At 41.7% G+C, this 23,037-nt stretch overlaps 14 non-coding genes across 14 annotated transcripts; all 14 read right to left on the reverse strand.

Annotated features, from left to right (window-relative positions):
* Positions 1–487: 487 nt before the first annotated feature.
* TRNAE-CUC (transfer RNA glutamic acid (anticodon CUC)) lies at positions 488–559 on the reverse strand. Its single transcript has one exon. It is a non-coding gene; the product is annotated as a tRNA-Glu (tRNA).
* Positions 560–2,177: 1,618 nt separating this feature from the next.
* On the reverse strand, positions 2,178–2,249 carry TRNAE-CUC (transfer RNA glutamic acid (anticodon CUC)). Its single transcript has one exon. It is a non-coding gene; the product is annotated as a tRNA-Glu (tRNA).
* A 1,618-nt stretch (positions 2,250–3,867) lies between these two features.
* Positions 3,868–3,939, reverse strand: TRNAE-CUC (transfer RNA glutamic acid (anticodon CUC)). Its single transcript has one exon. It is a non-coding gene; the product is annotated as a tRNA-Glu (tRNA).
* A 1,618-nt stretch (positions 3,940–5,557) lies between these two features.
* TRNAE-CUC (transfer RNA glutamic acid (anticodon CUC)) lies at positions 5,558–5,629 on the reverse strand. Its single transcript has one exon. It is a non-coding gene; the product is annotated as a tRNA-Glu (tRNA).
* Positions 5,630–7,255: 1,626 nt separating this feature from the next.
* On the reverse strand, positions 7,256–7,327 carry TRNAE-CUC (transfer RNA glutamic acid (anticodon CUC)). The gene has a single exon. It is a non-coding gene; the product is annotated as a tRNA-Glu (tRNA).
* Positions 7,328–8,945: 1,618 nt separating this feature from the next.
* On the reverse strand, positions 8,946–9,017 carry TRNAE-CUC (transfer RNA glutamic acid (anticodon CUC)). The gene has a single exon. It is a non-coding gene; the product is annotated as a tRNA-Glu (tRNA).
* Positions 9,018–10,635: 1,618 nt separating this feature from the next.
* On the reverse strand, positions 10,636–10,707 carry TRNAE-CUC (transfer RNA glutamic acid (anticodon CUC)). The gene has a single exon. It is a non-coding gene; the product is annotated as a tRNA-Glu (tRNA).
* Positions 10,708–12,325: 1,618 nt separating this feature from the next.
* TRNAE-CUC (transfer RNA glutamic acid (anticodon CUC)) lies at positions 12,326–12,397 on the reverse strand. Its single transcript has one exon. It is a non-coding gene; the product is annotated as a tRNA-Glu (tRNA).
* Positions 12,398–14,015: 1,618 nt separating this feature from the next.
* On the reverse strand, positions 14,016–14,087 carry TRNAE-CUC (transfer RNA glutamic acid (anticodon CUC)). The gene has a single exon. It is a non-coding gene; the product is annotated as a tRNA-Glu (tRNA).
* Positions 14,088–15,705: 1,618 nt separating this feature from the next.
* Positions 15,706–15,777, reverse strand: TRNAE-CUC (transfer RNA glutamic acid (anticodon CUC)). Its single transcript has one exon. It is a non-coding gene; the product is annotated as a tRNA-Glu (tRNA).
* Positions 15,778–17,395: 1,618 nt separating this feature from the next.
* Positions 17,396–17,467, reverse strand: TRNAE-CUC (transfer RNA glutamic acid (anticodon CUC)). Its single transcript has one exon. It is a non-coding gene; the product is annotated as a tRNA-Glu (tRNA).
* Positions 17,468–19,085: 1,618 nt separating this feature from the next.
* TRNAE-CUC (transfer RNA glutamic acid (anticodon CUC)) lies at positions 19,086–19,157 on the reverse strand. Its single transcript has one exon. It is a non-coding gene; the product is annotated as a tRNA-Glu (tRNA).
* A 1,618-nt stretch (positions 19,158–20,775) lies between these two features.
* Positions 20,776–20,847, reverse strand: TRNAE-CUC (transfer RNA glutamic acid (anticodon CUC)). Its single transcript has one exon. It is a non-coding gene; the product is annotated as a tRNA-Glu (tRNA).
* Positions 20,848–22,471: 1,624 nt separating this feature from the next.
* On the reverse strand, positions 22,472–22,543 carry TRNAE-CUC (transfer RNA glutamic acid (anticodon CUC)). Its single transcript has one exon. It is a non-coding gene; the product is annotated as a tRNA-Glu (tRNA).
* Positions 22,544–23,037: the final 494 nt, after the last annotated feature.

Genomic DNA, 23,037 nt, shown 5'->3' on the forward strand with positions numbered 1-23,037 from the left:
TAAGCAGTACAGTAAACAGCAAGACAGGTGTAAAAAAAAAAAAAAAGAGTGTTTTGCTTTGAATACAAAACATAAACATTACAAGAGCTAAAACACGCTACATGGTCAAGGTTTTTGGCACGTCAGTTGAATAATTTGAAGATCACGAGTTTTTTGCTCAAAAGTGCCATCCTCCTTTTCTCAAGAGATTTTGTCACTAACTCTGAACTTTCCAATTCAGTTCTAAACTGTTTCCGATTAGAAAGAACATGGGAGCCCTAATGACTGACAGGACACATGGCTTGTTGAGTCCCTTGACACTTTTGTGTAAAACTGTGTAGTTGAAAAAGGCTTAAGCTATGAAACAAAAGGAAATCTTTTGCAAAAGTCATAATGCATCGCCAATGTTAAGTATTTTTGTTGCAAAGTGAAAATCTACCAGAAACATTTTTGATTGAAAAACACGCGTCAGTCTTTGAATGGTGGCAGTAGCTAAGATAAAGGTGCATTCCCATACCGGGAGTCGAACCCGGGCCACCTGGGTGAGAACCAGGAATCCTAACCGCTAGACCATATGGGAAAAGATGCGCTAACGTCTCAGTGACATTATGAAAAAAATAAGTTTTCTGCTATGCACAATAAACTTCTGCAGATCTGCAGGTGCAACTTGCTTCGTTAGCGCAGTAGGTAGTGCGTCAGTCTCGTAATCTGAAGGTTGTGAGTTTGAGCCTCACACGGGGCACTGTTCCCTCCTTTTCTCGAGAGATTTTGTCACCAACTTATAACTTTTCCATTCAATTCTACAACGTTTTCCATTAGAAAGGAAATGGGAATCCAAATAACTTACAGGACCCATGAGTTGTTGAGTCTCTTGACACTTTGGTGTAAAAAGGGGTGGTTGAGAATGAGTTGAGCTACGAATCCAAATTGAATCTTGCGTGAAGGGTCAGAATGAAGTGCCAAAACGCGGGCGTTCAGCATTTTTGCCTGAAAAAAACAAATCCTACCTGAAATACGTTTGTTTTAAAAACACACGTCAGTCTTTGAATGTTGGCAACGGTGTAGAAAAGGATGTGTTTCCATACCGGGAGTCGAACCCAGGCCACCTGGGTGAAAACCAGGAATCCTAAGCGCTAGACCATACGGGAGAAGATGTACTGCCAGCTCACTTACAATATGAAAAAAAAGAGGTGTACTGCTTTGCACAAGCAACTTCCGCAGATTATTACATGCATCTTGCCTCGTTAGCGCAGCAGGTAGCGCGTCAGTCTCGTAATCTGAAGGTCGTGAGTTCGATTCTCACATGGGGCACTGGTACCTTGTTTCCGTAACTGATTTTGCCACTATCTTGGCTAGAGAGTCACAGCTCTTTTCCATTCAGTAACAAAACATCACCAATTGATGGAAGGGGAGCTCCAATGACAGACAGGGATAAAGGCTTGTTGAGTCCCTTAACACCCAGGAATTAAAAGTGAGAGATATGAATGGTTTGAGATATGACATCAAATAAGCTTTTGTGCAAATAAATATCCAAAAAACCTGGTGGTCTGCATTTTTGGCTGCAAAGAGCAGTTCCAACCTAAACTGATTCTGTCTGCAAGGCACGTGTCGGCTTTGGAATGTGGACACTAGTCCCAAAAAAAAGTCTCTCCCATAGCAGGAATTGAACCAGTCAACCAGGAATACTAACTAAGTCTTTCTCCACATGGTGTAAGCAGTACAGTAAACAGCAAGACAGGTGTAAAAAAAAAAAAAAAGAGTGTTTTGCTTTGAATACAAAACATAAACATTACAAGAGCTAAAACACGCTACATGGTCAAGGTTTTTGGCACGTCAGTTGAATAATTTGAAGATCACGAGTTTTTTGCTCAAAAGTGCCATCCTCCTTTTCTCAAGAGATTTTGTCACTAACTCTGAACTTTCCAATTCAGTTCTAAACTGTTTCCGATTAGAAAGAACATGGGAGCCCTAATGACTGACAGGACACATGGCTTGTTGAGTCCCTTGACACTTTTGTGTAAAACTGTGTAGTTGAAAAAGGCTTAAGCTATGAAACAAAAGGAAATCTTTTGCAAAAGTCATAATGCATCGCCAATGTTAAGTATTTTTGTTGCAAAGTGAAAATCTACCAGAAACATTTTTGATTGAAAAACACGCGTCAGTCTTTGAATGGTGGCAGTAGCTAAGATAAAGGTGCATTCCCATACCGGGAGTCGAACCCGGGCCACCTGGGTGAGAACCAGGAATCCTAACCGCTAGACCATATGGGAAAAGATGCGCTAACGTCTCAGTGACATTATGAAAAAAATAAGTTTTCTGCTATGCACAATAAACTTCTGCAGATCTGCAGGTGCAACTTGCTTCGTTAGCGCAGTAGGTAGTGCGTCAGTCTCGTAATCTGAAGGTTGTGAGTTTGAGCCTCACACGGGGCACTGTTCCCTCCTTTTCTCGAGAGATTTTGTCACCAACTTATAACTTTTCCATTCAATTCTACAACGTTTTCCATTAGAAAGGAAATGGGAATCCAAATAACTTACAGGACCCATGAGTTGTTGAGTCTCTTGACACTTTGGTGTAAAAAGGGGTGGTTGAGAATGAGTTGAGCTACGAATCCAAATTGAATCTTGCGTGAAGGGTCAGAATGAAGTGCCAAAACGCGGGCGTTCAGCATTTTTGCCTGAAAAAAACAAATCCTACCTGAAATACGTTTGTTTTAAAAACACACGTCAGTCTTTGAATGTTGGCAACGGTGTAGAAAAGGATGTGTTTCCATACCGGGAGTCGAACCCAGGCCACCTGGGTGAAAACCAGGAATCCTAAGCGCTAGACCATACGGGAGAAGATGTACTGCCAGCTCACTTACAATATGAAAAAAAAGAGGTGTACTGCTTTGCACAAGCAACTTCCGCAGATTATTACATGCATCTTGCCTCATTAGCGCAGCAGGTAGCGCGTCAGTCTCGTAATCTGAAGGTCGTGAGTTCGATTCTCACATGGGGCACTGGTACCTTGTTTCCGTAACTGATTTTGCCACTATCTTGGCTAGAGAGTCACAGCTCTTTTCCATTCAGTAACAAAACATCACCAATTGATGGAAGGGGAGCTCCAATGACAGACAGGGATAAAGGCTTGTTGAGTCCCTTAACACCCAGGAATTAAAAGTGAGAGATATGAATGGTTTGAGATATGACATCAAATAAGCTTTTGTGCAAATAAATATCCAAAAAACCTGGTGGTCTGCATTTTTGGCTGCAAAGAGCAGTTCCAACCTAAACTGATTCTGTCTGCAAGGCACGTGTCGGCTTTGGAATGTGGACACTAGTCCCAAAAAAAAGTCTCTCCCATAGCAGGAATTGAACCAGTCAACCAGGAATACTAACTAAGTCTTTCTCCACATGGTGTAAGCAGTACAGTAAACAGCAAGACAGGTGTAAAAAAAAAAAAAAAGAGTGTTTTGCTTTGAATACAAAACATAAACATTACAAGAGCTAAAACACGCTACATGGTCAAGGTTTTTGGCACGTCAGTTGAATAATTTGAAGATCACGAGTTTTTTGCTCAAAAGTGCCATCCTCCTTTTCTCAAGAGATTTTGTCACTAACTCTGAACTTTCCAATTCAGTTCTAAACTGTTTCCGATTAGAAAGAACATGGGAGCCCTAATGACTGACAGGACACATGGCTTGTTGAGTCCCTTGACACTTTTGTGTAAAACTGTGTAGTTGAAAAAGGCTTAAGCTATGAAACAAAAGGAAATCTTTTGCAAAAGTCATAATGCATCGCCAATGTTAAGTATTTTTGTTGCAAAGTGAAAATCTACCAGAAACATTTTTGATTGAAAAACACGCGTCAGTCTTTGAATGGTGGCAGTAGCTAAGATAAAGGTGCATTCCCATACCGGGAGTCGAACCCGGGCCACCTGGGTGAGAACCAGGAATCCTAACCGCTAGACCATATGGGAAAAGATGCGCTAACGTCTCAGTGACATTATGAAAAAAATAAGTTTTCTGCTATGCACAATAAACTTCTGCAGATCTGCAGGTGCAACTTGCTTCGTTAGCGCAGTAGGTAGTGCGTCAGTCTCGTAATCTGAAGGTTGTGAGTTTGAGCCTCACACGGGGCACTGTTCCCTCCTTTTCTCGAGAGATTTTGTCACCAACTTATAACTTTTCCATTCAATTCTACAACGTTTTCCATTAGAAAGGAAATGGGAATCCAAATAACTTACAGGACCCATGAGTTGTTGAGTCTCTTGACACTTTGGTGTAAAAAGGGGTGGTTGAGAATGAGTTGAGCTACGAATCCAAATTGAATCTTGCGTGAAGGGTCAGAATGAAGTGCCAAAACGCGGGCGTTCAGCATTTTTGCCTGAAAAAAACAAATCCTACCTGAAATACGTTTGTTTTAAAAACACACGTCAGTCTTTGAATGTTGGCAACGGTGTAGAAAAGGATGTGTTTCCATACCGGGAGTCGAACCCAGGCCACCTGGGTGAAAACCAGGAATCCTAAGCGCTAGACCATACGGGAGAAGATGTACTGCCAGCTCACTTACAATATGAAAAAAAAGAGGTGTACTGCTTTGCACAAGCAACTTCCGCAGATTATTACATGCATCTTGCCTCGTTAGCGCAGCAGGTAGCGCGTCAGTCTCGTAATCTGAAGGTCGTGAGTTCGATTCTCACATGGGGCACTGGTACCTTGTTTCCGTAACTGATTTTGCCACTATCTTGGCTAGAGAGTCACAGCTCTTTTCCATTCAGTAACAAAACATCACCAATTGATGGAAGGGGAGCTCCAATGACAGACAGGGATAAAGGCTTGTTGAGTCCCTTAACACCCAGGAATTAAAAGTGAGAGATATGAATGGTTTGAGATATGACATCAAATAAGCTTTTGTGCAAATAAATATCCAAAAAACCTGGTGGTCTGCATTTTTGGCTGCAAAGAGCAGTTCCAACCTAAACTGATTCTGTCTGCAAGGCACGTGTCGGCTTTGGAATGTGGACACTAGTCCCAAAAAAAAGTCTCTCCCATAGCAGGAATTGAACCAGTCAACCAGGAATACTAACTAAGTCTTTCTCCACATGGTGTAAGCAGTACAGTAAACAGCAAGACAGGTGTAAAAAAAAAAAAAAAGAGTGTTTTGCTTTGAATACAAAACATAAACATTACAAGAGCTAAAACACGCTACATGGTCAAGGTTTTTGGCACGTCAGTTGAATAATTTGAAGATCACGAGTTTTTTGCTCAAAAGTGCCATCCTCCTTTTCTCAAGAGATTTTGTCACTAACTCTGAACTTTCCAATTCAGTTCTAAACTGTTTCCGATTAGAAAGAACATGGGAGCCCTAATGACTGACAGGACACATGGCTTGTTGAGTCCCTTGACACTTTTGTGTAAAACTGTGTAGTTGAAAAAGGCTTAAGCTATGAAACAAAAGGAAATCTTTTGCAAAAGTCATAATGCATCGCCAATGTTAAGTATTTTTGTTGCAAAGTGAAAATCTACCAGAAACATTTTTGATTGAAAAACACGCGTCAGTCTTTGAATGGTGGCAGTAGCTAAGATAAAAGTGCATTCCCATACCGGGAGTCGAACCCGGGCCACCTGGGTGAGAACCAGGAATCCTAACCGCTAGACCATATGGGAAAAGATGCGCTAACGTCTCAGTGACATTATGAAAAAAATAAGTTTTCTGCTATGCACAATAAACTTCTGCAGATCTGCAGGTGCAACTTGCTTCGTTAGCGCAGTAGGTAGTGCGTCAGTCTCGTAATCTGAAGGTTGTGAGTTTGAGCCTCACACGGGGCACTGTTCCCTCCTTTTCTCGAGAGATTTTGTCACCAACTTATAACTTTTCCATTCAATTCTACAACGTTTTCCATTAGAAAGGAAATGGGAATCCAAATAACTTACAGGACCCATGAGTTGTTGAGTCTCTTGACACTTTGGTGTAAAAAGGGGTGGTTGAGAATGAGTTGAGCTACGAATCCAAATTGAATCTTGCGTGAAGGGTCAGAATGAAGTGCCAAAACGCGGGCGTTCAGCATTTTTGCCTGAAAAAAACAAATCCTACCTGAAATACGTTTGTTTTAAAAACACACGTCAGTCTTTGAATGTTGGCAACGGTGTAGAAAAGGATGTGTTTCCATACCGGGAGTCGAACCCAGGCCACCTGGGTGAAAACCAGGAATCCTAAGCGCTAGACCATACGGGAGAAGATGTACTGCCAGCTCACTTACAATATGAAAAAAAAGAGGTGTACTGCTTTGCACAAGCAACTTCCGCAGATTATTACATGCATCTTGCCTCATTAGCGCAGCAGGTAGCGCGTCAGTCTCGTAATCTGAAGGTCGTGAGTTCGATTCTCACATGGGGCACTGGTACCTTGTTTCCGTAACTGATTTTGCCACTATCTTGGCTAGAGAGTCACAGCTCTTTTCCATTCAGTAACAAAACATCACCAATTGATGGAAGGGGAGCTCCAATGACAGACAGGGATAAAGGCTTGTTGAGTCCCTTAACACCCAGGAATTAAAAGTGAGAGATATGAATGGTTTGAGATATGACATCAAATAAGCTTTTGTGCAAATAAATATCCAAAAAACCTGGTGGTCTGCATTTTTGGCTGCAAAGAGCAGTTCCAACCTAAACTGATTCTGTCTGCAAGGCACGTGTCGGCTTTGGAATGTGGACACTAGTCCCAAAAAAAAGTCTCTCCCATAGCAGGAATTGAACCAGTCAACCAGGAATACTAACTAAGTCTTTCTCCACATGGTGTAAGCAGTACAGTAAACAGCAAGACAGGTGTAAAAAAAAAAAAAAAAAAAAAAAGAGTGTTTTGCTTTGAATACAAAACATAAACATTACAAGAGCTAAAACACGCTACATGGTCAAGGTTTTTGGCACGTCAGTTGAATAATTTGAAGATCACGAGTTTTTTGCTCACAAGTGCCATCCTCCTTTTCTCAAGAGATTTTGTCACTAACTCTGAACTTTCCAATTCAGTTCTAAACTGTTTCCGATTAGAAAGAACATGGGAGCCCTAATGACTGACAGGACACATGGCTTGTTGAGTCCCTTGACACTTTTGTGTAAAACTGTGTAGTTGAAAAAGGCTTAAGCTATGAAACAAAAGGAAATCTTTTGCAAAAGTCATAATGCATCGCCAATGTTAAGTATTTTTGTTGCAAAGTGAAAATCTACCAGAAACATTTTTGATTGAAAAACACGCGTCAGTCTTTGAATGGTGGCAGTAGCTAAGATAAAGGTGCATTCCCATACCGGGAGTCGAACCCGGGCCACCTGGGTGAGAACCAGGAATCCTAACCACTAGACCATATGGGAAAAGATGCGCTAACGTCTCAGTGACATTATGAAAAAAATAAGTTTTCTGCTATGCACAATAAACTTCTGCAGATCTGCAGGTGCAACTTGCTTCGTTAGCGCAGTAGGTAGTGCGTCAGTCTCGTAATCTGAAGGTTGTGAGTTTGAGCCTCACACGGGGCACTGTTCCCTCCTTTTCTCGAGAGATTTTGTCACCAACTTATAACTTTTCCATTCAATTCTACAACGTTTTCCATTAGAAAGGAAATGGGAATCCAAATAACTTACAGGACCCATGAGTTGTTGAGTCTCTTGACACTTTGGTGTAAAAAGGGGTGGTTGAGAATGAGTTGAGCTACGAATCCAAATTGAATCTTGCGTGAAGGGTCAGAATGAAGTGCCAAAACGCGGGCGTTCAGCATTTTTGCCTGAAAAAAACAAATCCTACCTGAAATACGTTTGTTTTAAAAACACACGTCAGTCTTTGAATGTTGGCAACGGTGTAGAAAAGGATGTGTTTCCATACCGGGAGTCGAACCCAGGCCACCTGGGTGAAAACCAGGAATCCTAAGCGCTAGACCATACGGGAGAAGATGTACTGCCAGCTCACTTACAATATGAAAAAAAAGAGGTGTACTGCTTTGCACAAGCAACTTCCGCAGATTATTACATGCATCTTGCCTCGTTAGCGCAGCAGGTAGCGCGTCAGTCTCGTAATCTGAAGGTCGTGAGTTCGATTCTCACATGGGGCACTGGTACCTTGTTTCCGTAACTGATTTTGCCACTATCTTGGCTAGAGAGTCACAGCTCTTTTCCATTCAGTAACAAAACATCACCAATTGATGGAAGGGGAGCTCCAATGACAGACAGGGATAAAGGCTTGTTGAGTCCCTTAACACCCAGGAATTAAAAGTGAGAGATATGAATGGTTTGAGATATGACATCAAATAAGCTTTTGTGCAAATAAATATCCAAAAAACCTGGTGGTCTGCATTTTTGGCTGCAAAGAGCAGTTCCAACCTAAACTGATTCTGTCTGCAAGGCACGTGTCGGCTTTGGAATGTGGACACTAGTCCCAAAAAAAAGTCTCTCCCATAGCAGGAATTGAACCAGTCAACCAGGAATACTAACTAAGTCTTTCTCCACATGGTGTAAGCAGTACAGTAAACAGCAAGACAGGTGTAAAAAAAAAAAAAAAGAGTGTTTTGCTTTGAATACAAAACATAAACATTACAAGAGCTAAAACACGCTACATGGTCAAGGTTTTTGGCACGTCAGTTGAATAATTTGAAGATCACGAGTTTTTTGCTCACAAGTGCCATCCTCCTTTTCTCAAGAGATTTTGTCACTAACTCTGAACTTTCCAATTCAGTTCTAAACTGTTTCCGATTAGAAAGAACATGGGAGCCCTAATGACTGACAGGACACATGGCTTGTTGAGTCCCTTGACACTTTTGTGTAAAACTGTGTAGTTGAAAAAGGCTTAAGCTATGAAACAAAAGGAAATCTTTTGCAAAAGTCATAATGCATCGCCAATGTTAAGTATTTTTGTTGCAAAGTGAAAATCTACCAGAAACATTTTTGATTGAAAAACACGCGTCAGTCTTTGAATGGTGGCAGTAGCTAAGATAAAGGTGCATTCCCATACCGGGAGTCGAACCCGGGCCACCTGGGTGAGAACCAGGAATCCTAACCACTAGACCATATGGGAAAAGATGCGCTAACATCTCAGTGACATTATGAAAAAAATAAGTTTTCTGCTATGCACAATAAACTTCTGCAGATCTGCAGGTGCAACTTGCTTCGTTAGCGCAGTAGGTAGTGCGTCAGTCTCGTAATCTGAAGGTTGTGAGTTTGAGCCTCACACGGGGCACTGTTCCCTCCTTTTCTCGAGAGATTTTGTCACCAACTTATAACTTTTCCATTCAATTCTACAACGTTTTCCATTAGAAAGGAAATGGGAATCCAAATAACTTACAGGACCCATGAGTTGTTGAGTCTCTTGACACTTTGGTGTAAAAAGGGGTGGTTGAGAATGAGTTGAGCTACGAATCCAAATTGAATCTTGCGTGAAGGGTCAGAATGAAGTGCCAAAACGCGGGCGTTCAGCATTTTTGCCTGAAAAAAACAAATCCTACCTGAAATACGTTTGTTTTAAAAACACACGTCAGTCTTTGAATGTTGGCAACGGTGTAGAAAAGGATGTGTTTCCATACCGGGAGTCGAACCCAGGCCACCTGGGTGAAAACCAGGAATCCTAAGCGCTAGACCATACGGGAGAAGATGTACTGCCAGCTCACTTACAATATGAAAAAAAAGAGGTGTACTGCTTTGCACAAGCAACTTCCGCAGATTATTACATGCATCTTGCCTCGTTAGCGCAGCAGGTAGCGCGTCAGTCTCGTAATCTGAAGGTCGTGAGTTCGATTCTCACATGGGGCACTGGTACCTTGTTTCCGTAACTGATTTTGCCACTATCTTGGCTAGAGAGTCACAGCTCTTTTCCATTCAGTAACAAAACATCACCAATTGATGGAAGGGGAGCTCCAATGACAGACAGGGATAAAGGCTTGTTGAGTCCCTTAACACCCAGGAATTAAAAGTGAGAGATATGAATGGTTTGAGATATGACATCAAATAAGCTTTTGTGCAAATAAATATCCAAAAAACCTGGTGGTCTGCATTTTTGGCTGCAAAGAGCAGTTCCAACCTAAACTGATTCTGTCTGCAAGGCACGTGTCGGCTTTGGAATGTGGACACTAGTCCCAAAAAAAAGTCTCTCCCATAGCAGGAATTGAACCAGTCAACCAGGAATACTAACTAAGTCTTTCTCCACATGGTGTAAGCAGTACAGTAAACAGCAAGACAGGTGTAAAAAAAAAAAAAAAGAGTGTTTTGCTTTGAATACAAAACATAAACATTACAAGAGCTAAAACACGCTACATGGTCAAGGTTTTTGGCACGTCAGTTGAATAATTTGAAGATCACGAGTTTTTTGCTCACAAGTGCCATCCTCCTTTTCTCAAGAGATTTTGTCACTAACTCTGAACTTTCCAATTCAGTTCTAAACTGTTTCCGATTAGAAAGAACATGGGAGCCCTAATGACTGACAGGACACATGGCTTGTTGAGTCCCTTGACACTTTTGTGTAAAACTGTGTAGTTGAAAAAGGCTTAAGCTATGAAACAAAAGGAAATCTTTTGCAAAAGTCATAATGCATCGCCAATGTTAAGTATTTTTGTTGCAAAGTGAAAATCTACCAGAAACATTTTTGATTGAAAAACACGCGTCAGTCTTTGAATGGTGGCAGTAGCTAAGATAAAGGTGCATTCCCATACCGGGAGTCGAACCCGGGCCACCTGGGTGAGAACCAGGAATCCTAACCGCTAGACCATATGGGAAAAGATGCGCTAACGTCTCAGTGACATTATGAAAAAAATAAGTTTTCTGCTATGCACAATAAACTTCTGCAGATCTGCAGGTGCAACTTGCTTCGTTAGCGCAGTAGGTAGTGCGTCAGTCTCGTAATCTGAAGGTTGTGAGTTTGAGCCTCACACGGGGCACTGTTCCCTCCTTTTCTCGAGAGATTTTGTCACCAACTTATAACTTTTCCATTCAATTCTACAACGTTTTCCATTAGAAAGGAAATGGGAATCCAAATAACTTACAGGACCCATGAGTTGTTGAGTCTCTTGACACTTTGGTGTAAAAAGGGGTGGTTGAGAATGAGTTGAGCTACGAATCCAAATTGAATCTTGCGTGAAGGGTCAGAATGAAGTGCCAAAACGCGGGCGTTCAGCATTTTTGCCTGAAAAAAACAAATCCTACCTGAAATACGTTTGTTTTAAAAACACACGTCAGTCTTTGAATGTTGGCAACGGTGTAGAAAAGGATGTGTTTCCATACCGGGAGTCGAACCCAGGCCACCTGGGTGAAAACCAGGAATCCTAAGCGCTAGACCATACGGGAGAAGATGTACTGCCAGCTCACTTACAATATGAAAAAAAAGAGGTGTACTGCTTTGCACAAGCAACTTCCGCAGATTATTACATGCATCTTGCCTCGTTAGCGCAGCAGGTAGCGCGTCAGTCTCGTAATCTGAAGGTCGTGAGTTCGATTCTCACATGGGGCACTGGTACCTTGTTTCCGTAACTGATTTTGCCACTATCTTGGCTAGAGAGTCACAGCTCTTTTCCATTCAGTAACAAAACATCACCAATTGATGGAAGGGGAGCTCCAATGACAGACAGGGATAAAGGCTTGTTGAGTCCCTTAACACCCAGGAATTAAAAGTGAGAGATATGAATGGTTTGAGATATGACATCAAATAAGCTTTTGTGCAAATAAATATCCAAAAAACCTGGTGGTCTGCATTTTTGGCTGCAAAGAGCAGTTCCAACCTAAACTGATTCTGTCTGCAAGGCACGTGTCGGCTTTGGAATGTGGACACTAGTCCCAAAAAAAAGTCTCTCCCATAGCAGGAATTGAACCAGTCAACCAGGAATACTAACTAAGTCTTTCTCCACATGGTGTAAGCAGTACAGTAAACAGCAAGACAGGTGTAAAAAAAAAAAAAAAGAGTGTTTTGCTTTGAATACAAAACATAAACATTACAAGAGCTAAAACACGCTACATGGTCAAGGTTTTTGGCACGTCAGTTGAATAATTTGAAGATCACGAGTTTTTTGCTCACAAGTGCCATCCTCCTTTTCTCAAGAGATTTTGTCACTAACTCTGAACTTTCCAATTCAGTTCTAAACTGTTTCCGATTAGAAAGAACATGGGAGCCCTAATGACTGACAGGACACATGGCTTGTTGAGTCCCTTGACACTTTTGTGTAAAACTGTGTAGTTGAAAAAGGCTTAAGCTATGAAACAAAAGGAAATCTTTTGCAAAAGTCATAATGCATCGCCAATGTTAAGTATTTTTGTTGCAAAGTGAAAATCTACCAGAAACATTTTTGATTGAAAAACACGCGTCAGTCTTTGAATGGTGGCAGTAGCTAAGATAAAGGTGCATTCCCATACCGGGAGTCGAACCCGGGCCACCTGGGTGAGAACCAGGAATCCTAACCACTAGACCATATGGGAAAAGATGCGCTAACGTCTCAGTGACATTATGAAAAAAATAAGTTTTCTGCTATGCACAATAAACTTCTGCAGATCTGCAGGTGCAACTTGCTTCGTTAGCGCAGTAGGTAGTGCGTCAGTCTCGTAATCTGAAGGTTGTGAGTTTGAGCCTCACACGGGGCACTGTTCCCTCCTTTTCTCGAGAGATTTTGTCACCAACTTATAACTTTTCCATTCAATTCTACAACGTTTTCCATTAGAAAGGAAATGGGAATCCAAATAACTTACAGGACCCATGAGTTGTTGAGTCTCTTGACACTTTGGTGTAAAAAGGGGTGGTTGAGAATGAGTTGAGCTACGAATCCAAATTGAATCTTGCGTGAAGGGTCAGAATGAAGTGCCAAAACGCGGGCGTTCAGCATTTTTGCCGGAAAAAAACAAATCCTACCTGAAATACGTTTGTTTTAAAAACACACGTCAGTCTTTGAATGTTGGCAACGGTGTAGAAAAGGATGTGTTTCCATACCGGGAGTCGAACCCAGGCCACCTGGGTGAAAACCAGGAATCCTAAGCGCTAGACCATACGGGAGAAGATGTACTGCCAGCTCACTTACAATATGAAAAAAAAGAGGTGTACTGCTTTGCACAAGCAACTTCCGCAGATTATTACATGCATCTTGCCTCGTTAGCGCAGCAGGTAGCGCGTCAGTCTCGTAATCTGAAGGTCGTGAGTTCGATTCTCACATGGGGCACTGGTACCTTGTTTCCGTAACTGATTTTGCCACTATCTTGGCTAGAGAGTCACAGCTCTTTTCCATTCAGTAACAAAACATCACCAATTGATGGAAGGGGAGCTCCAATGACAGACAGGGATAAAGGCTTGTTGAGTCCCTTAACACCCAGGAATTAAAAGTGAGAGATATGAATGGTTTGAGATATGACATCAAATAAGCTTTTGTGCAAATAAATATCCAAAAAACCTGGTGGTCTGCATTTTTGGCTGCAAAGAGCAGTTCCAACCTAAACTGATTCTGTCTGCAAGGCACGTGTCGGCTTTGGAATGTGGACACTAGTCCCAAAAAAAAGTCTCTCCCATAGCAGGAATTGAACCAGTCAACCAGGAATACTAACTAAGTCTTTCTCCACATGGTGTAAGCAGTACAGTAAACAGCAAGACAGGTGTAAAAAAAAAAAAAAAGAGTGTTTTGCTTTGAATACAAAACATAAACATTACAAGAGCTAAAACACGCTACATGGTCAAGGTTTTTGGCACGTCAGTTGAATAATTTGAAGATCACGAGTTTTTTGCTCACAAGTGCCATCCTCCTTTTCTCAAGAGATTTTGTCACTAACTCTGAACTTTCCAATTCAGTTCTAAACTGTTTCCGATTAGAAAGAACATGGGAGCCCTAATGACTGACAGGACACATGGCTTGTTGAGTCCCTTGACACTTTTGTGTAAAACTGTGTAGTTGAAAAAGGCTTAAGCTATGAAACAAAAGGAAATCTTTTGCAAAAGTCATAATGCATCGCCAATGTTAAGTATTTTTGTTGCAAAGTGAAAATCTACCAGAAACATTTTTGATTGAAAAACACGCGTCAGTCTTTGAATGGTGGCAGTAGCTAAGATAAAGGTGCATTCCCATACCGGGAGTCGAACCCGGGCCACCTGGGTGAGAACCAGGAATCCTAACCGCTAGACCATATGGGAAAAGATGCGCTAACGTCTCAGTGACATTATGAAAAAAATAAGTTTTCTGCTATGCACAATAAACTTCTGCAGATCTGCAGGTGCAACTTGCTTCGTTAGCGCAGTAGGTAGTGCGTCAGTCTCGTAATCTGAAGGTTGTGAGTTTGAGCCTCACACGGGGCACTGTTCCCTCCTTTTCTCGAGAGATTTTGTCACCAACTTATAACTTTTCCATTCAATTCTACAACGTTTTCCATTAGAAAGGAAATGGGAATCCAAATAACTTACAGGACCCATGAGTTGTTGAGTCTCTTGACACTTTGGTGTAAAAAGGGGTGGTTGAGAATGAGTTGAGCTACGAATCCAAATTGAATCTTGCGTGAAGGGTCAGAATGAAGTGCCAAAACGCGGGCGTTCAGCATTTTTGCCTGAAAAAAACAAATCCTACCTGAAATACGTTTGTTTTAAAAACACACGTCAGTCTTTGAATGTTGGCAACGGTGTAGAAAAGGATGTGTTTCCATACCGGGAGTCGAACCCAGGCCACCTGGGTGAAAACCAGGAATCCTAAGCGCTAGACCATACGGGAGAAGATGTACTGCCAGCTCACTTACAATATGAAAAAAAAGAGGTGTACTGCTTTGCACAAGCAACTTCCGCAGATTATTACATGCATCTTGCCTCGTTAGCGCAGCAGGTAGCGCGTCAGTCTCGTAATCTGAAGGTCGTGAGTTCGATTCTCACATGGGGCACTGGTACCTTGTTTCCGTAACTGATTTTGCCACTATCTTGGCTAGAGAGTCACAGCTCTTTTCCATTCAGTAAGAAAACATCACCAATTGATGGAAGGGGAGCTCCAATGACAGACAGGGATAAAGGCTTGTTGAGTCCCTTAACACCCAGGAATTAAAAGTGAGAGATATGAATGGTTTGAGATATGACATCAAATAAGCTTTTGTGCAAATAAATATCCAAAAAACCTGGTGGTCTGCATTTTTGGCTGCAAAGAGCAGTTCCAACCTAAACTGATTCTGTCTGCAAGGCACGTGTCGGCTTTGGAATGTGGACACTAGTCCCAAAAAAAAGTCTCTCCCATAGCAGGAATTGAACCAGTCAACCAGGAATACTAACTAAGTCTTTCTCCACATGGTGTAAGCAGTACAGTAAACAGCAAGACAGGTGTAAAAAAAAAAAAAAAGAGTGTTTTGCTTTGAATACAAAACATAAACATTACAAGAGCTAAAACACGCTACATGGTCAAGGTTTTTGGCACGTCAGTTGAATAATTTGAAGATCACGAGTTTTTTGCTCACAAGTGCCATCCTCCTTTTCTCAAGAGATTTTGTCACTAACTCTGAACTTTCCAATTCAGTTCTAAACTGTTTCCGATTAGAAAGAACATGGGAGCCCTAATGACTGACAGGACACATGGCTTGTTGAGTCCCTTGACACTTTTGTGTAAAACTGTGTAGTTGAAAAAGGCTTAAGCTATGAAACAAAAGGAAATCTTTTGCAAAAGTCATAATGCATCGCCAATGTTAAGTATTTTTGTTGCAAAGTGAAAATCTACCAGAAACATTTTTGATTGAAAAACACGCGTCAGTCTTTGAATGGTGGCAGTAGCTAAGATAAAGGTGCATTCCCATACCGGGAGTCGAACCCGGGCCACCTGGGTGAGAACCAGGAATCCTAACCGCTAGACCATATGGGAAAAGATGCGCTAACGTCTCAGTGACATTATGAAAAAAATAAGTTTTCTGCTATGCACAATAAACTTCTGCAGATCTGCAGGTGCAACTTGCTTCGTTAGCGCAGTAGGTAGTGCGTCAGTCTCGTAATCTGAAGGTTGTGAGTTTGAGCCTCACACGGGGCACTGTTCCCTCCTTTTCTCGAGAGATTTTGTCACCAACTTATAACTTTTCCATTCAATTCTACAACGTTTTCCATTAGAAAGGAAATGGGAATCCAAATAACTTACAGGACCCATGAGTTGTTGAGTCTCTTGACACTTTGGTGTAAAAAGGGGTGGTTGAGAATGAGTTGAGCTACGAATCCAAATTGAATCTTGCGTGAAGGGTCAGAATGAAGTGCCAAAACGCGGGCGTTCAGCATTTTTGCCTGAAAAAAACAAATCCTACCTGAAATACGTTTGTTTTAAAAACACACGTCAGTCTTTGAATGTTGGCAACGGTGTAGAAAAGGATGTGTTTCCATACCGGGAGTCGAACCCAGGCCACCTGGGTGAAAACCAGGAATCCTAAGCGCTAGACCATACGGGAGAAGATGTACTGCCAGCTCACTTACAATATGAAAAAAAAGAGGTGTACTGCTTTGCACAAGCAACTTCCGCAGATTATTACGTGCATCTTGCCTCATTAGCGCAGCAGGTAGCGCGTCAGTCTCGTAATCTGAAGGTCGTGAGTTCGATTCTCACATGGGGCACTGGTACCTTGTTTCCGTAACTGATTTTGCCACTATCTTGGCTAGAGAGTCACAGCTCTTTTCCATTCAGTAACAAAACATCACCAATTGATGGAAGGGGAGCTCCAATGACAGACAGGGATAAAGGCTTGTTGAGTCCCTTAACACCCAGGAATTAAAAGTGAGAGATATGAATGGTTTGAGATATGACATCAAATAAGCTTTTGTGCAAATAAATATCCAAAAAACCTGGTGGTCTGCATTTTTGGCTGCAAAGAGCAGTTCCAACCTAAACTGATTCTGTCTGCAAGGCACGTGTCGGCTTTGGAATGTGGACACTAGTCCCAAAAAAAAGTCTCTCCCATAGCAGGAATTGAACCAGTCAACCAGGAATACTAACTAAGTCTTTCTCCACATGGTGTAAGCAGTACAGTAAACAGCAAGACAGGTGTAAAAAAAAAAAAAAAGAGTGTTTTGCTTTGAATACAAAACATAAACATTACAAGAGCTAAAACACGCTACATGGTCAAGGTTTTTGGCACGTCAGTTGAATAATTTGAAGATCACGAGTTTTTTGCTCACAAGTGCCATCCTCCTTTTCTCAAGAGATTTTGTCACTAACTCTGAACTTTCCAATTCAGTTCTAAACTGTTTCCGATTAGAAAGAACATGGGAGCCCTAATGACTGACAGGACACATGGCTTGTTGAGTCCCTTGACACTTTTGTGTAAAACTGTGTAGTTGAAAAAGGCTTAAGCTATGAAACAAAAGGAAATCTTTTGCAAAAGTCATAATGCATCGCCAATGTTAAGTATTTTTGTTGCAAAGTGAAAATCTACCAGAAACATTTTTGATTGAAAAACACGCGTCAGTCTTTGAATGGTGGCAGTAGCTAAGATAAAGGTGCATTCCCATACCGGGAGTCGAACCCGGGCCACCTGGGTGAGAACCAGGAATCCTAACCGCTAGACCATATGGGAAAAGATGCGCTAACGTCTCAGTGACATTATGAAAAAAATAAGTTTTCTGCTATGCACAATAAACTTCTGCAGATCTGCAGGTGCAACTTGCTTCGTTAGCGCAGTAGGTAGTGCGTCAGTCTCGTAATCTGAAGGTTGTGAGTTTGAGCCTCACACGGGGCACTGTTCCCTCCTTTTCTCGAGAGATTTTGTCACCAACTTATAACTTTTCCATTCAATTCTACAACGTTTTCCATTAGAAAGGAAATGGGAATCCAAATAACTTACAGGACCCATGAGTTGTTGAGTCTCTTGACACTTTGGTGTAAAAAGGGGTGGTTGAGAATGAGTTGAGCTACGAATCCAAATTGAATCTTGCGTGAAGGGTCAGAATGAAGTGCCAAAACGCGGGCGTTCAGCATTTTTGCCTGAAAAAAACAAATCCTACCTGAAATACGTTTGTTTTAAAAACACACGTCAGTCTTTGAATGTTGGCAACGGTGTAGAAAAGGATGTGTTTCCATACCGGGAGTCGAACCCAGGCCACCTGGGTGAAAACCAGGAATCCTAAGCGCTAGACCATACGGGAGAAGATGTACTGCCAGCTCACTTACAATATGAAAAAAAAGAGGTGTACTGCTTTGCACAAGCAACTTCCGCAGATTATTACGTGCATCTTGCCTCATTAGCGCAGCAGGTAGCGCGTCAGTCTCGTAATCTGAAGGTCGTGAGTTCGATTCTCACATGGGGCACTGGTACCTTGTTTCCGTAACTGATTTTGCCACTATCTTGGCTAGAGAGTCACAGCTCTTTTCCATTCAGTAACAAAACATCACCAATTGATGGAAGGGGAGCTCCAATGACAGACAGGGATAAAGGCTTGTTGAGTCCCTTAACACCCAGGAATTAAAAGTGAGAGATATGAATGGTTTGAGATATGACATCAAATAAGCTTTTGTGCAAATAAATATCCAAAAAACCTGGTGGTCTGCATTTTTGGCTGCAAAGAGCAGTTCCAACCTAAACTGATTCTGTCTGCAAGGCACGTGTCGGCTTTGGAATGTGGACACTAGTCCCAAAAAAAAGTCTCTCCCATAGCAGGAATTGAACCAGTCAACCAGGAATACTAACTAAGTCTTTCTCCACATGGTGTAAGCAGTACAGTAAACAGCAAGACAGGTGTAAAAAAAAAAAAAAAGAGTGTTTTGCTTTGAATACAAAACATAAACATTACAAGAGCTAAAACACGCTACATGGTCAAGGTTTTTGGCACGTCAGTTGAATAATTTGAAGATCACGAGTTTTTTGCTCACAAGTGCCATCCTCCTTTTCTCAAGAGATTTTGTCACTAACTCTGAACTTTCCAATTCAGTTCTAAACTGTTTCCGATTAGAAAGAACATGGGAGCCCTAATGACTGACAGGACACATGGCTTGTTGAGTCCCTTGACACTTTTGTGTAAAACTGTGTAGTTGAAAAAGGCTTAAGCTATGAAACAAAAGGAAATCTTTTGCAAAAGTCATAATGCATCGCCAATGTTAAGTATTTTTGTTGCAAAGTGAAAATCTACCAGAAACATTTTTGATTGAAAAACACGCGTCAGTCTTTGAATGGTGGCAGTAGCTAAGATAAAGGTGCATTCCCATACCGGGAGTCGAACCCGGGCCACCTGGGTGAGAACCAGGAATCCTAACCGCTAGACCATATGGGAAAAGATGCGCTAACGTCTCAGTGACATTATGAAAAAAATAAGTTTTCTGCTATGCACAATAAACTTCTGCAGATCTGCAGGTGCAACTTGCTTCGTTAGCGCAGTAGGTAGTGCGTCAGTCTCGTAATCTGAAGGTTGTGAGTTTGAGCCTCACACGGGGCACTGTTCCCTCCTTTTCTCGAGAGATTTTGTCACCAACTTATAACTTTTCCATTCAATTCTACAACGTTTTCCATTAGAAAGGAAATGGGAATCCAAATAACTTACAGGACCCATGAGTTGTTGAGTCTCTTGACACTTTGGTGTAAAAAGGGGTGGTTGAGAATGAGTTGAGCTACGAATCCAAATTGAATCTTGCGTGAAGGGTCAGAATGAAGTGCCAAAACGCGGGCGTTCAGCATTTTTGCCTGAAAAAAACAAATCCTACCTGAAATACGTTTGTTTTAAAAACACACGTCAGTCTTTGAATGTTGGCAACGGTGTAGAAAAGGATGTGTTTCCATACCGGGAGTCGAACCCAGGCCACCTGGGTGAAAACCAGGAATCCTAAGCGCTAGACCATACGGGAGAAGATGTACTGCCAGCTCACTTACAATATGAAAAAAAAGAGGTGTACTGCTTTGCACAAGCAACTTCCGCAGATTATTACATGCATCTTGCCTCGTTAGCGCAGCAGGTAGCGCGTCAGTCTCGTAATCTGAAGGTCGTGAGTTCGATTCTCACATGGGGCACTGGTACCTTGTTTCCGTAACTGATTTTGCCACTATCTTGGCTAGAGAGTCACAGCTCTTTTCCATTCAGTAAGAAAACATCACCAATTGATGGAAGGGGAGCTCCAATGACAGACAGGGATAAAGGCTTGTTGAGTCCCTTAACACCCAGGAATTAAAAGTGAGAGATATGAATGGTTTGAGATATGACATCAAATAAGCTTTTGTGCAAATAAATATCCAAAAAACCTGGTGGTCTGCATTTTTGGCTGCAAAGAGCAGTTCCAACCTAAACTGATTCTGTCTGCAAGGCACGTGTCGGCTTTGGAATGTGGACACTAGTCCCAAAAAAAAGTCTCTCCCATAGCAGGAATTGAACCAGTCAACCAGGAATACTAACTAAGTCTTTCTCCACATGGTGTAAGCAGTACAGTAAACAGCAAGACAGGTGTAAAAAAAAAAAAAAAGAGTGTTTTGCTTTGAATACAAAACATAAACATTACAAGAGCTAAAACACGCTACATGGTCAAGGTTTTTGGCACGTCAGTTGAATAATTTGAAGATCACGAGTTTTTTGCTCACAAGTGCCATCCTCCTTTTCTCAAGAGATTTTGTCACTAACTCTGAACTTTCCAATTCAGTTCTAAACTGTTTCCGATTAGAAAGAACATGGGAGCCCTAATGACTGACAGGACACATGGCTTGTTGAGTCCCTTGACACTTTTGTGTAAAACTGTGTAGTTGAAAAAGGCTTAAGCTATGAAACAAAAGGAAATCTTTTGCAAAAGTCATAATGCATCGCCAATGTTAAGTATTTTTGTTGCAAAGTGAAAATCTACCAGAAACATTTTTGATTGAAAAACACGCGTCAGTCTTTGAATGGTGGCAGTAGCTAAGATAAAGGTGCATTCCCATACCGGGAGTCGAACCCGGGCCACCTGGGTGAGAACCAGGAATCCTAACCGCTAGACCATATGGGAAAAGATGCGCTAACGTCTCAGTGACATTATGAAAAAAATAAGTTTTCTGCTATGCACAATAAACTTCTGCAGATCTGCAGGTGCAACTTGCTTCGTTAGCGCAGTAGGTAGTGCGTCAGTCTCGTAATCTGAAGGTTGTGAGTTTGAGCCTCACACGGGGCACTGTTCCCTCCTTTTCTCGAGAGATTTTGTCACCAACTTATAACTTTTCCATTCAATTCTACAACGTTTTCCATTAGAAAGGAAATGGGAATCCAAATAACTTACAGGACCCATGAGTTGTTGAGTCTCTTGACACTTTGGTGTAAAAAGGGGTGGTTGAGAATGAGTTGAGCTACGAATCCAAATTGAATCTTGCGTGAAGGGTCAGAATGAAGTGCCAAAACGTGGGCGTTCAGCATTTTTGCCTGAAAAAAACAAATCCTACCTGAAATACGTTTGTTTTAAAAACACACGTCAGTCTTTGAATGTTGGCAACGGTGTAGAAAAGGATGTGTTTCCATACCGGGAGTCGAACCCAGGCCACCTGGGTGAAAACCAGGAATCCTAAGCGCTAGACCATACGGGAGAAGATGTACTGCCAGCTCACTTACAATATGAAAAAAAAGAGGTGTACTGCTTTGCACAAGCAACTTCCGCAGATTATTACGTGCATCTTGCCTCATTAGCGCAGCAGGTAGCGCGTCAGTCTCGTAATCTGAAGGTCGTGAGTTCGATTCTCACATGGGGCACTGGTACCTTGTTTCCGTAACTGATTTTGCCACTATCTTGGCTAGAGAGTCACAGCTCTTTTCCATTCAGTAACAAAACATCACCAATTGATGGAAGGGGAGCTCCAATGACAGACAGGGATAAAGGCTTGTTGAGTCCCTTAACACCCAGGAATTAAAAGTGAGAGATATGAATGGTTTGAGATATGACATCAAATAAGCTTTTGTGCAAATAAATATCCAAAAAACCTGGTGGTCTGCATTTTTGGCTGCAAAGAGCAGTTCCAACCTAAACTGATTCTGTCTGCAAGGCACGTGTCGGCTTTGGAATGTGGACACTAGTCCCAAAAAAAAGTCTCTCCCATAGCAGGAATTGAACCAGTCAACCAGGAATACTAACTAAGTCTTTCTCCACATGGTGTAAGCAGTACAGTAAACAGCAAGACAGGTGTAAAAAAAAAAAAAAAAAAAAAGAGTGTTTTGCTTTGAATACAAAACATAAACATTACAAGAGCTAAAACACGCTACATGGTCAAGGTTTTTGGCACGTCAGTTGAATAATTTGAAGATCACGAGTTTTTTGCTCACAAGTGCCATCCTCCTTTTCTCAAGAGATTTTGTCACTAACTCTGAACTTTCCAATTCAGTTCTAAACTGTTTCCGATTAGAAAGAACATGGGAGCCCTAATGACTGACAGGACACATGGCTTGTTGAGTCCCTTGACACTTTTGTGTAAAACTGTGTAGTTGAAAAAGGCTTAAGCTATGAAACAAAAGGAAATCTTTTGCAAAAGTCATAATGCATCGCCAATGTTAAGTATTTTTGTTGCAAAGTGAAAATCTACCAGAAACATTTTTGATTGAAAAACACGCGTCAGTCTTTGAATGGTGGCAGTAGCTAAGATAAAGGTGCATTCCCATACCGGGAGTCGAACCCGGGCCACCTGGGTGAGAACCAGGAATCCTAACCGCTAGACCATATGGGAAAAGATGCGCTAACGTCTCAGTGACATTATGAAAAAAATAAGTTTTCTGCTATGCACAATAAACTTCTGCAGATCTGCAGGTGCAACTTGCTTCGTTAGCGCAGTAGGTAGTGCGTCAGTCTCGTAATCTGAAGGTTGTGAGTTTGAGCCTCACACGGGGCACTGTTCCCTCCTTTTCTCGAGAGATTTTGTCACCAACTTATAACTTTTCCATTCAATTCTACAACGTTTTCCATTAGAAAGGAAATGGGAATCCAAATAACTTACAGGACCCATGAGTTGTTGAGTCTCTTGACACTTTGGTGTAAAAAGGGGTGGTTGAGAATGAGTTGAGCTACGAATCCAAATTGAATCTTGCGTGAAGGGTCAGAATGAAGTGCCAAAACGCGGGCGTTCAGCATTTTTGCCTGAAAAAAACAAATCCTACCTGAAATACGTTTGTTTTAAAAACACACGTCAGTCTTTGAATGTTGGCAACGGTGTAGAAAAGGATG

The sequence above is a fragment of the Phyllobates terribilis genome, unplaced genomic scaffold, assembly GCF_046119375.1.
Source record: "Phyllobates terribilis strain yellow unplaced genomic scaffold, ASM4611937v1 Scaffold_971__1_contigs__length_502685, whole genome shotgun sequence".
NCBI classification, from domain to species: Eukaryota; Metazoa; Chordata; class Amphibia; order Anura; family Dendrobatidae; genus Phyllobates; species Phyllobates terribilis.